Genomic DNA, 10,486 nt, shown 5'->3' with positions numbered 1-10,486 from the left:
TGGAATGGAATGGAGTGGATTGGAGTGGAATGGAGGGTAGTAGAGTGGAATGGAATGGAATGGACTGGAACGGAATGTAATTGAATTGAATGGAGTGGCGGGGAGTGGAGTTGCATCGAGTGGAGTTGATTGAAGTGGAATGGAATGAGATTGAATGGAATGGAGTGGAGTGGAGTGGAGTGGAATGGAGTGGAGTGGAGTGGAGTGGATTGGAGTGAAGTGAAGAGGAGTGGAATGGAGGGGAATGGAATTCAATGGAATTGGATTTAGTGGAGTGCAGTGGGATGGAGTGGAGTGAAGTTGATTGGAGTGGATGGGAGTTGAGTGGAGAGGAGTGGAATGGAGTGGAATGGAATGGGATGGAATGGGATTTAGTGGCGAGCAGTGGGATGGAATGGAGTGGAATGGAGTTTAATGGAATGGAACGGGGTGGAGTGAAGTGGAGTGCAGTGGAATAGAGTGGAATGGAATGGGATGGAAAGGAGTGGAGTGGAGTTGAGAGGAGTGCAATGGAGGGTTGTTGAATGGAGAGAAGTGGAATAGAATGGGATGGAATGGAATGGAATGGAAGGGAGTTGAGTTCGAGAGGAGTTTAATGGAGTGGAGTGGAGTGGAATGGAGTGAAATAGAATGTGACGGAATGGAATGGAGTGGATTTGACTAGAATGGAGTGGAGTGGAGTGGAATGGAATGGAATGGAATGCGATGGAATGGTGTGCAGTGGATTGGCGTGGAGTGGAATAGAATAGAGAGGAGTGGAAAGGAATGGAATGGCATGGAATGGACTACAACAGAATGGAATAGGATGGAATGGTGAATTGAAATGTGAGCTTAGATTCTGCTTCTGCACTCCAGACTGATTAACAGAGTGAGATCCTTTCAAAGAAGGAATGGAAGAAGGAATGGTGGAATGGAATGGAACGGAACGGCGGAAGATGGAATGGAATGGAATGGAATGGAATGGAATGGAATGGAACGGAATGGAATGGAATGGAGTGGAGTGGAGTGCAGTGGAGAGTGGCATGGAGTGGAGAGGAGTGGAATGGAGTGGAGAGGAGTGGAATGGAGTGGAATGCAATGGTATTGAGTGGAGTGGAGTTGAGTGGAGTGGAGTGGAGTTGAGTGGAATGGATTGGAATAGACTGGAATGGAATATAATGGAATTGAATGGAGGGGCACGGAGTAGAGTGGAGTGGGGTGGAGTTGATTGGAGTGGAATGGAATGGGACGGAATGGAATGGAATGGAGTGGAGTGGATTGGAGAGATGTTGAGTGGAGTGGAATGGAAAACGATGGAATGGAGTGGAGTGGAGTGGAGTGGAATGGAGTTGAATGGGATGGGATGGAATGGAATGGAGTGGAGTTTAGTAGAGTGGAGTGGAATGGAGTGGAATGGAGTGGAATGGAATGCAGTGGTATGGTGTTGAGTGGACTGGAGTGGAGTGGAATGGCGTGGAATGGAATGGGATGGAATGAAATGGAATGGAATGGAATGGTGGAATGAAATATAAGCTGAGATTCTGCCACTGCACTCCAGCCTTGGGTGACAGAGGGAGATCCTGTCAAAAGAAAGGAATGGAATGGAAGGGAATGTAATGAAATGGAATGGAATGGAGTGGAGTGGAGTGGACTTGAGTGGAGTGGAGTGGGATGGACTGGAGTGCAATGGAGTGGAATGGAATGGGAATGAATGGAATGGAGTGGATTGCAGTGGAGGGGAGTGTAATGGAGTGTAATGGAGTGGAATGGAATTGGAAGGAAAGTAGTGGAGTGGAGTGGAGTGTACTGGAGTGGAGTGGACTGGAATGGAATGGATTGGAATGGAATGAAGTGGAGAAGATTGGAGTGGAGTAAAGTGGACTGGAGTGGAATGGAGTTAAACAGAATGCGATGTAATGGAAAGGAATGGAGTGGAGTGGAGTGGAATGGATTGGAATGGAAAGGAATAGAATAATGAAATGAAACGTCAGCTGAGATTGTTCCACTGCACTCCAGCCATGGTGACAGAGTGAGATATATTCGAAAGAAAGGAATGGAATGGAATGTATAGGAATGGAATGTGATGGAAAGAATGGAATGGAATGTAGTGGACTGGAGTAGAGTGGAGTGGAGTGAAGTGTCCTGGAATGGAATGGAGTGGAATGAAATGGGATTAAATTGAATGGAGTTTAGTGGATTTGAGGGTAATAGAGTGGAGTGGAGTCGAATGGGGATAGGAGAAGTGTAGATTGCAATGGAATGGAATGGTGAAATGAAATGTGAGCTGATATTGTGCCAATGCACTCCAGCCTGGGTGGAAGAGTGAGATCCTGTCAATAGAAAGCAATGGAATGGCATGGAATGTAATGGAATGGGATGGAATGGAATGGAGTGGAATGGAATTGAATTGAATGGAGTGGAATGGAGTGGAGTGGAGTGGAGCAGAGTGGAGTGCAGTGAAGTGGAGTGCAGAGGAATGCAGTGGAATGGAATGGGATGGAGTGTAATGGAATGGAGTGGAGTGGAGTGGAAAGGAGTGAAAAGGAATGTTTTGGAATTGAATGGAATGGTGGAATTGAATGGAGTGGAGTTGAGTGGAGCGTAGCGTAGTGGAGTGGAATGGAGTGGAATGGAATGAGATGGAAAGGAATGGATTGGAGTGGACTTGACTGGAAGGGAGTGAAATGGAGTGGAATGGAATGGGATGGAATGGAGTGGAGTGGAGTGGAGTGTAGTAGAGTGGAATGGAATGGATTGGACTGGAACAGAACATGATGGAATTGAGTGGAGTGGCGTGGAGTGGAGTGGAGTGGAGTTGACTGCAGTGGAAAGGAATGGGATAGAATGGAATAGAAAGGAGTGGAGTGGAGAGGAGTGGGTTGGAGTGGTGTGGTGGGGAGTGGAATGGACTGGAAAGGAATGGGTTGTAAAGGGATGGAGTTTACTTGAGGGGCGTTGTGTGGAGTGCAATAGAGAGGAATGGAATGGAATGGGATAAAAAAGAATGGAGTGTAGTGGAGTAGGGTGGAGTGGAGTTGAATGGAGAGGAATGGAATGGGATGGAATGGAGTGGAGTGGAGTGGATTGTAGTGGATTCCTGTGGAGTGCAGTGGAATGCAGTGGAGTTGAGTAGAGTGGAATGGAATGGAATTGATGGAGTGGAATGGATTGGAGTTGAGGAGAGTGGAGTGGAACGGAATGGATGGAATGGAATGGAATGCTGAAAGAAATCTGAGCTGAGATTGTGCCACAGCACTGCAGCCTGGGTGACAGACTGAGATCTTTTCGAAAGAAAGGGATGGAATGGATTGGAGAGGAATGGAATGGAATGGAGTGGAGGGGAGAGGAATGGAGAGTAGTCGAGTGAAGTCAAGTGGAGGGGAATTCACTGGAATGGAATGGGATGGAATGGAATTGCATGGAACGGTGTGTAGTGGAGGGGAGTGGAGTGGAGTGGAAAGGAGCGGAATGACATGGAATGGAATGGAGTGGAGTGGACTGCAGTGGATAGGAGTGGAATGGATTGGGATGGAATGGAATGGAATGGAATGGATTGGAGTAGAGTGGAGTGTAGTGGAGTGGAATGGAGTGGAATGGGAGGGGCTGTAATAGAATGGAGTGGAGTGGTGTTGAGTGGAGTGGACTGGAGTGCAATTGAATGTAGTGTCTGGGAGTGGAGTGGAGTGGAGGGGAGTGGAGTAAAGTAGAGTGTAGTGGAGTGGACTGGAATGGAATGGAATAGGATGGAATGAAATGGCATGGAATGGTGAAATGAAATGTGAGCTGAGATTGTGCCATTGCACTCCAGCCTCGGTGACAGAGTGAGATACTGTCAAAAGAAAGGAATGGAATGGAATATTGTGGAGTGGAATGGAATGGAATGGAATGGAGTGGAGAGTTATGGAGTGCAGTGGAGTGGACTGGTGTGGAGTGGAAAGGAGTTGAATGGAATGGGATGGAATGGATTTTAGTGGAGTGGAGTTGAATGGAATTGGATGTAATGAAGTGGAGGAGAGTGGAGAGGAGTGGAGTGTAATGGGATTGAATGGAAACGTGAAATGGAATGTGAGGTGAAATTGTGCCACTGCACTCCAGCATGGGTGACAGAGTGAGATCCTCTGGAAAGAAAGGAATGGAATGGAATGGAGTAGAATGGAATGGAATGCAATGGAATGGAATGGAATGGAGTGGAGTGGAGTAGAGAACAGTGGAGTGGAATGGAATGGAATGGAATGGAAGGATGAAATGTAATGTGACCTGAGATTGTGTCACTGCACTCTAGCCTGGATGACAGAGTGAGATCCTGTCAAAAGAAAGAATTGAACAGAAGGCAACGTAATGGCATGTGATAAAATGGAATGGACTGGAATGGATAGGATTGGAGTGGAATGGAGTTGAATGGAAAGGGATGGAATGGAATGGAGTGGAGTGCAGAGGAATTCAATGGAATGGAATGGAATGCAATGGAATGCAATGAAAAGGAATGGAATTTATTTGTGAAATGAAATGTGACGGAGATTGTGTCACTGTACTCCCTACTGGGCGACAGAGGGACATACTGTCGAAAGAAAGGAATGGAATGGAATGGAGTGGAATGGAATGGAATGGAACGAAGTGGAGTGGAGTGGAGTGGAATGGAGTGGAATGGACTGGGATGGAATGGAGATTAGTAGAATGGAGTGGAATGGAATGGAACGGAAAGGAATGGAATGGAATGAAAAGGAATGGAATTTAATTGTGATGTGAAATGTGAGCTGAGATTGTGTCACTGCACTCCAGGTGGGGTGACAGAGGCAGATCCTGTCAAAAGAAAGGAACAGAATGGAACAGAGTGGAATGGAATGGAATGCAATGAAGTGGACAGGAGTGGAGAGGAGTGGAGTGGAGTATAGTGGAGTGGAATGGAGAGGAGTGGAGTGGAGTATAGTGGAGTGGAATGGAAACGAGAGAAGTGGAGTGGAGGGGAGTTGAAAGTAGTGGAAGGTAATGGGATGGAATGGAATGGAATGGAGTGGAGTGGAGGGGAATGGAGTGGAAAGAAATTGGATGGAATAGGGTGGAGTGGAATGAGATGGAGTGGATTGGACTGGAGTAAAGTAGAATAATATGGAATGGAATTGAATTGAATGGAGTGGAATGGAGTGTAGTGGAGCAGAGTGGATTGGAGTGGAGGGGAATGGAGTGGAATGGAAAGGGATGGAATGGGATGGAATGGAATGGAGTGGAGTGCAGTGTATTGTAGTGTAGTGTGGTTGAGTGGAGTGGAGTGGATTCGAATGGATTGGGGTAGAGTGAAGTGGAGTGGATGGACTGGAGTAGAATGGAGTGGAATGGGTTGCATTGCAATAGAGTGGAGTGGAGTGGATGGAGAGGAATGGAAAGGAATGGAGTGAAATGGAAAGAATGGAATGGAACGGAATGGAATGGAATGGATTGGAATGGAATGGAATGGGATGGGATGGAATGGAATGGGATGGGATGGAATGGAATGGAATGGAGGGGAATGGAGGGGAATGGAGAGGATTGGATTGGAGTGGAGTGCAGTGGAGAGTAATGGAATGAGAAGGAATGGAATGGAGTGGAGTGGAGTGGATTGGAGTGAAGTGCTTTGGAGTGGAATGTAGTGGAATTGAAAGGGATGGAATACAGTGGAGTTGAGTGGAATGGATTTGAGCGGAGTGGAGTGGAATGGAATGGGAAGGAATGGAAAGGAGTGGAGTGGAGGTGAGTGCAGTGGAGGGCAATGGAGTGGATTGGAGTGGAATGTAATGGGATGGAATGGAATGGAGTAGAGGGGAGTGGAGTCGAGTGGAGTGGAATGGATTGGAATGCAATGGAGTGGAATTCAGTGGAGTGGAGAGGAATGGAATGTCATGGAACGGAATGGAATGGAATGGAAAGGAATGGTGAAATGTAATGTGAGCTGAGCTTATGCCACCGCACTTCAGCCTGGATGAGAGAGTGAGATCCTGTCCAAGAAAAGGAAAGGAAGGCCTTGGATTGGAATGAAATGGAATGGAATAGAGATGACTGGAGTCCAGTGGAGTGGAGCGGGATAGAATGGAGTGGAGTGGAATGGAGTGGAATGTAATGGGAAGATATGGAATGCAATGGAGTGGAGAGTTGTGGAGTGGAGACGAGTGGTGAGGAAGAGAGTGTAATGGAATGGAGAAGAGAGGAGTTGAGTGGAGGGGAATGGAGTGGAATGGAATGGAATGGAATGGAGTGGAGTGGAGTGGAATGGAATGAAATGGAATGGAATGGAAAGGATTGGATTGGAGTGCAGTGGAGTGGAGTGGAAAAAATTGAAATGGAATGGGATGGAATTTAATGGAATGAAGTGGAGTGGAGTGGGGTGGAATGGAGTGAAAAAGTGTGCTGGAATGGAATGGAGTTGAGTGGAGTGTAGTAGAATGGTGAACAATGGAGTGGAATGGAGTGTAATGGAATGGGATGGAACTGGATGGAGTGGAGTGGATTGGAATGGAATAGGATTGAATGGAATGGAGTTGAGTGGAGTGGAGTGGAATGGAGTGGAATGAAATGGACTGGAGTGGAGTGGAGTGGAAGGGAATGGAATGGAATGGAATAGAATGGATTGGAATGGAAAGAAATGTAATGGTGAAATGAAATGTGAGCTGAGATTGTGCCACAGCACTACAGAATGGGTGACAGAGTGACATCCTGTCAACAGAAAGGAATGGAATCCCATAGAGTGGAATGGAATGGAAAGGAAAAGAATGGAAAAGAGTAGAGTGGAGGAGAGTACAGTGGAGTGGAATGGAGAGGATTGTAGTTGTGTGGAATGGAGTTGAATGGAATGGGAAGGAATGGAAAAGAATGGATGGAGGGGAATGGAGCGGATTGGAGTGGAGTGGAGTGCAGTGGAGTGGAATGGAATGGAGCTTAGTGGAGTGGAGTGGAGTGGATTCGAGTGGAGTGGAGTGGAGTGGAATGGTATGGTATGGAATGGAATGGAATGGGATGGTGAAATGAAATGTGAGTTGAGATTGTGCCACTGCACTCCAGCCTGGGTGACAGAGTGAGATCCTGTCAAAAGAAAGGAATTGAATGGAATGCCATGGAATGGCATGTGATGGAATGGAACGGATTGGAGTGGAGTGGAGTGGATTGGAGTGTAATGGAGTGGAATTGAATAGGAAGGGATGGAATGGAGTGGACTGGAGAGGAATGCAATGGAATGGAAGGGAATGGAATGGAATGGAAAAGAATGTAATTTAATTGTGAAAAGAAATTTGTGGTGAGATTGTGTCACTGCACTACAGACTCAGCGACAGAGAGAGATCCTGTCAAGGGAAAGGAATGGAATGGAATGGAGTGGAATGGAATGAAATGGAATGAAGTGGAGAGTAGTGGAATGCAGTGGAGTGCAATGGAGAGAAATGGAGTGGAATGGATTGGGATGGAATGGAGGGGAGTGGAGTGGAGTGGAAAGGAATGGAAAGGAAATTAATGGAATGAAAAAGAAGGCAATTTAATTGAGAAATGAAAAGTGAGCTGAGATTGAGCCACTGCACTTCAGCCTAGTTGACAGATGGAGATCCCGTCCAAAGAAAGGAATGGAATGGAAAGGAGTGAAATGGAATGGAATACAATGAATTGGACTGGAGTGGAGAGGAGAGGAGTGGAATGGAGTGGAATGGAAAGGAGTGGAGTGGAGTGGAGAGGAGGGGAGTTGAAAGTAGTGGAATGGAATGGGATGGAATGGAACAGAATGGAGTGGAGTGCAGGGGAAAGGAGTGGAATGGAATCGGATGGAATGGGATGGAGTGGAATGATATGGAGTGTAGTGGAGGGGAGTAAAGTGGAATAATGTGGAAAGGATTTGAATGGAATGGAGTGGAATGGAGTGTAGTGGAGTTTAGTGGATTGGAGTGGAGAGTAGTGGAGAGGAATGGAAAGGAATGGAATGGGATGGAATGGAATGCAGTGGAGTGTATTGTACTGTAGTGTAGTGTGGTTGAGTGGAGTGAAGTGCAGTGGAATGGAGTGGAGAAAAGTGAGGTGAAATTGAATGGCACGGAAAGGAATGGAATGGAATGGAATGGAATGGAATGGAATGGAATGGAATGGAATGGAATGGAATGGAATGGAATGGAATGGAATGGAATGGAATGGTGAAATGAAATGTGAGTGGAGATTGTGCCACTGCACTCCAGCCTGGGTGACAGAGTGAGATCCTGTCGAAAGAAGGGAATGGAATGGAGTGGAAAGGAATGGAATGGAATGGAATAGAATGGAAGGGATTGAAATGGAATGGAATGGAGTGGAGTATAGTGGAGTGGAGTGGAATGGATTGGAATGGTATCGGCTGTAATAGAATGGAGTGCAGTGGTGTGGAATGGAGTGGAATGGAGTGGATTGGAGTTGAATGGAATGTAGTGTAGGGGAGTGGATTGCAGTGGAGGGGAGTGGAGTGGAGAGGAGTAGAGTGGAATGGAATGGAAGGGGATGGAAAGAAATGGCATGGAATGGTGAAATGAAATGTGAGCTGAGATTGTGCCACTGCACTCCAACCTTGGTAACAGATTGAGCTACTGTCAAAAGAAAGGAATTTATAGAACGGAATGTAATGTTATGTAATGGAATGGAATGGAATGGAATGGAATGGAGTGGAATGGAATGGAATGGAATGGAATGGAATGGAATGGAATGGAATGGAATGGAGTGGAATGGAGTGGAATGGAATGGAATGGAGTGGAATGGAGTGGAATGGAATGGAATGGAGTGGAATGGAGTGGAATGGAGTGGAATGGAGTGGAAGGAGTGGAATGGAGTGGAATGGAATGGAGTGGAATGGAGTGGAATGGAGTGGAATGGAGTGGAATGGAGTGGAATGGAATGGAATGGAGTGGAATGGAATGGAATGGAGTGGAATGGAATGGAATGGAGTGGAATGGAGTGGAATGGAGTGGAATGGAATGGAATGGAGTGGAATGGAGTGGAATGGAATGGAATGGAGTGGAATGGAGTGGAATGGAGTGGAATGGAGTGGAAGGAGTGGAATGGAGTGGAATGGAGTGGAATGGAGTGGAATGGAGTGGAATGGAGTGGAATGGAATGGAATGGAATGGAGTGGAATGGAATGGAATGGAATGGAATGGAGTGGAATGGAATGGAATGGAATGGAATGGAATGGAATGGAGTGTAGTGGAGTGAAATGGAGTGGAGTTGAATGAGATGGAAAGGAATGGAATGGAGTGGAATAGACACGGGGAGAGTGAAATGGACTGGAACGGATCGGGATGGAATGAAGAGGAGTGGAGTGGACAGGAGTGGATTGAAGTGGAGTGGAGTGCAGTGGAGTTGAGTGGAGTAGAGTGGAGTAGAATAGAATGGAATGGACTGGAACGGAATTTAATAGAATTCAATGGAGTGGCATGGAGTGGAGTGGAGTGGAATTTATTGGAGCAGAATGGAATGCGTTGGAATGGAATGGAATGGAGTGGACTGTAGTGGAGTGGATAGGGGTGGATTGGTGAGGAGGGCAATGGAGTGGAAAGGAATGGGATGGAATGGACTGGAGGGGCATGATGTAGAATGGAATGGAGAGGAATGGAATGCAATGGAATGAAATGGGACGGAGTGCAGTGAAGTGGAGTGGAGTTGAATGGAGTGGAATGGAATGGGATGGAATGGAGTGTAGTGAGGTGGAGACGAATGGAATGCATTGGACTGGAATGGGATGGAATGCATTGGACTGGAATGGAGTGGAGTGGAATTGGATGGAATGGGATGGAGTGGATTGGGATGGAGTGGTGTAGAGTAGAATAAAGTGGAATTGAATTGAATGGAATAGTGTGGAATGGAATATAGTGGAATTGAGTGGATTGGAATGGAGAGGAGTGGAGTGGAAAGGAGAGGTATGGAATGGGATGCAATGCAATGGAGTGGAGTGCAGTGGAGTGGAGTGTAGTGGAGTGGAGTTGAGTGGACTGGAACGTAATGGAGTGGAGAGGAATGGACTGGTAAGTAATTGGATGGAATGGGATTCGGTGGAGTGGAGTGGAGTGTAGTGGAGTGGAATGTAGTGGAATGGAATGGAATGGAAGGGAATGGAGTGGAATGGAGTGGAGTGGAGTGGAGTGAGGTGGAGTGAAGTCGGATGGATTGGAATGGAATGGGATAGAATAGATTGGAATGCAGTGGAGTGAGGTGGAATGGAATGGCTTGGAAAGGAATGGAGTGGAATGGAAAGGAAAGGAATAGAGTGGAATGTATTGGAGTGGAACGGAATGCAGTGGAATGGTATGGAATAGAATGGTTTCGAATGGAATGGAATGGAATGGAATGGAATGGAATGGAATGGAATTGAGATGAACGGAGTGGAGTGGAGTTTAATGGAGTGGACTGGTGAGGAATGGAGTGAAAAGGAATGTGATGGAAATGAATGGAGTGGAGTGGACTATAATGGAGTGGAGTTGAGTGGAACGGAGTGCAATGGAATGGAATGAAGGGGAGTGGAGTGGAGTGGAATGGAGTGGAG

The sequence above is a fragment of the Nomascus leucogenys genome, chromosome 15 (assembly GCF_006542625.1).
Source record: "Nomascus leucogenys isolate Asia chromosome 15, Asia_NLE_v1, whole genome shotgun sequence".
Lineage (NCBI taxonomy): Eukaryota > Metazoa > Chordata > Mammalia > Primates > Hylobatidae > Nomascus > Nomascus leucogenys.
The sequence above is the reverse complement of the archived record's forward strand: the minus strand, read 5'-3'. Positions refer to the sequence as shown.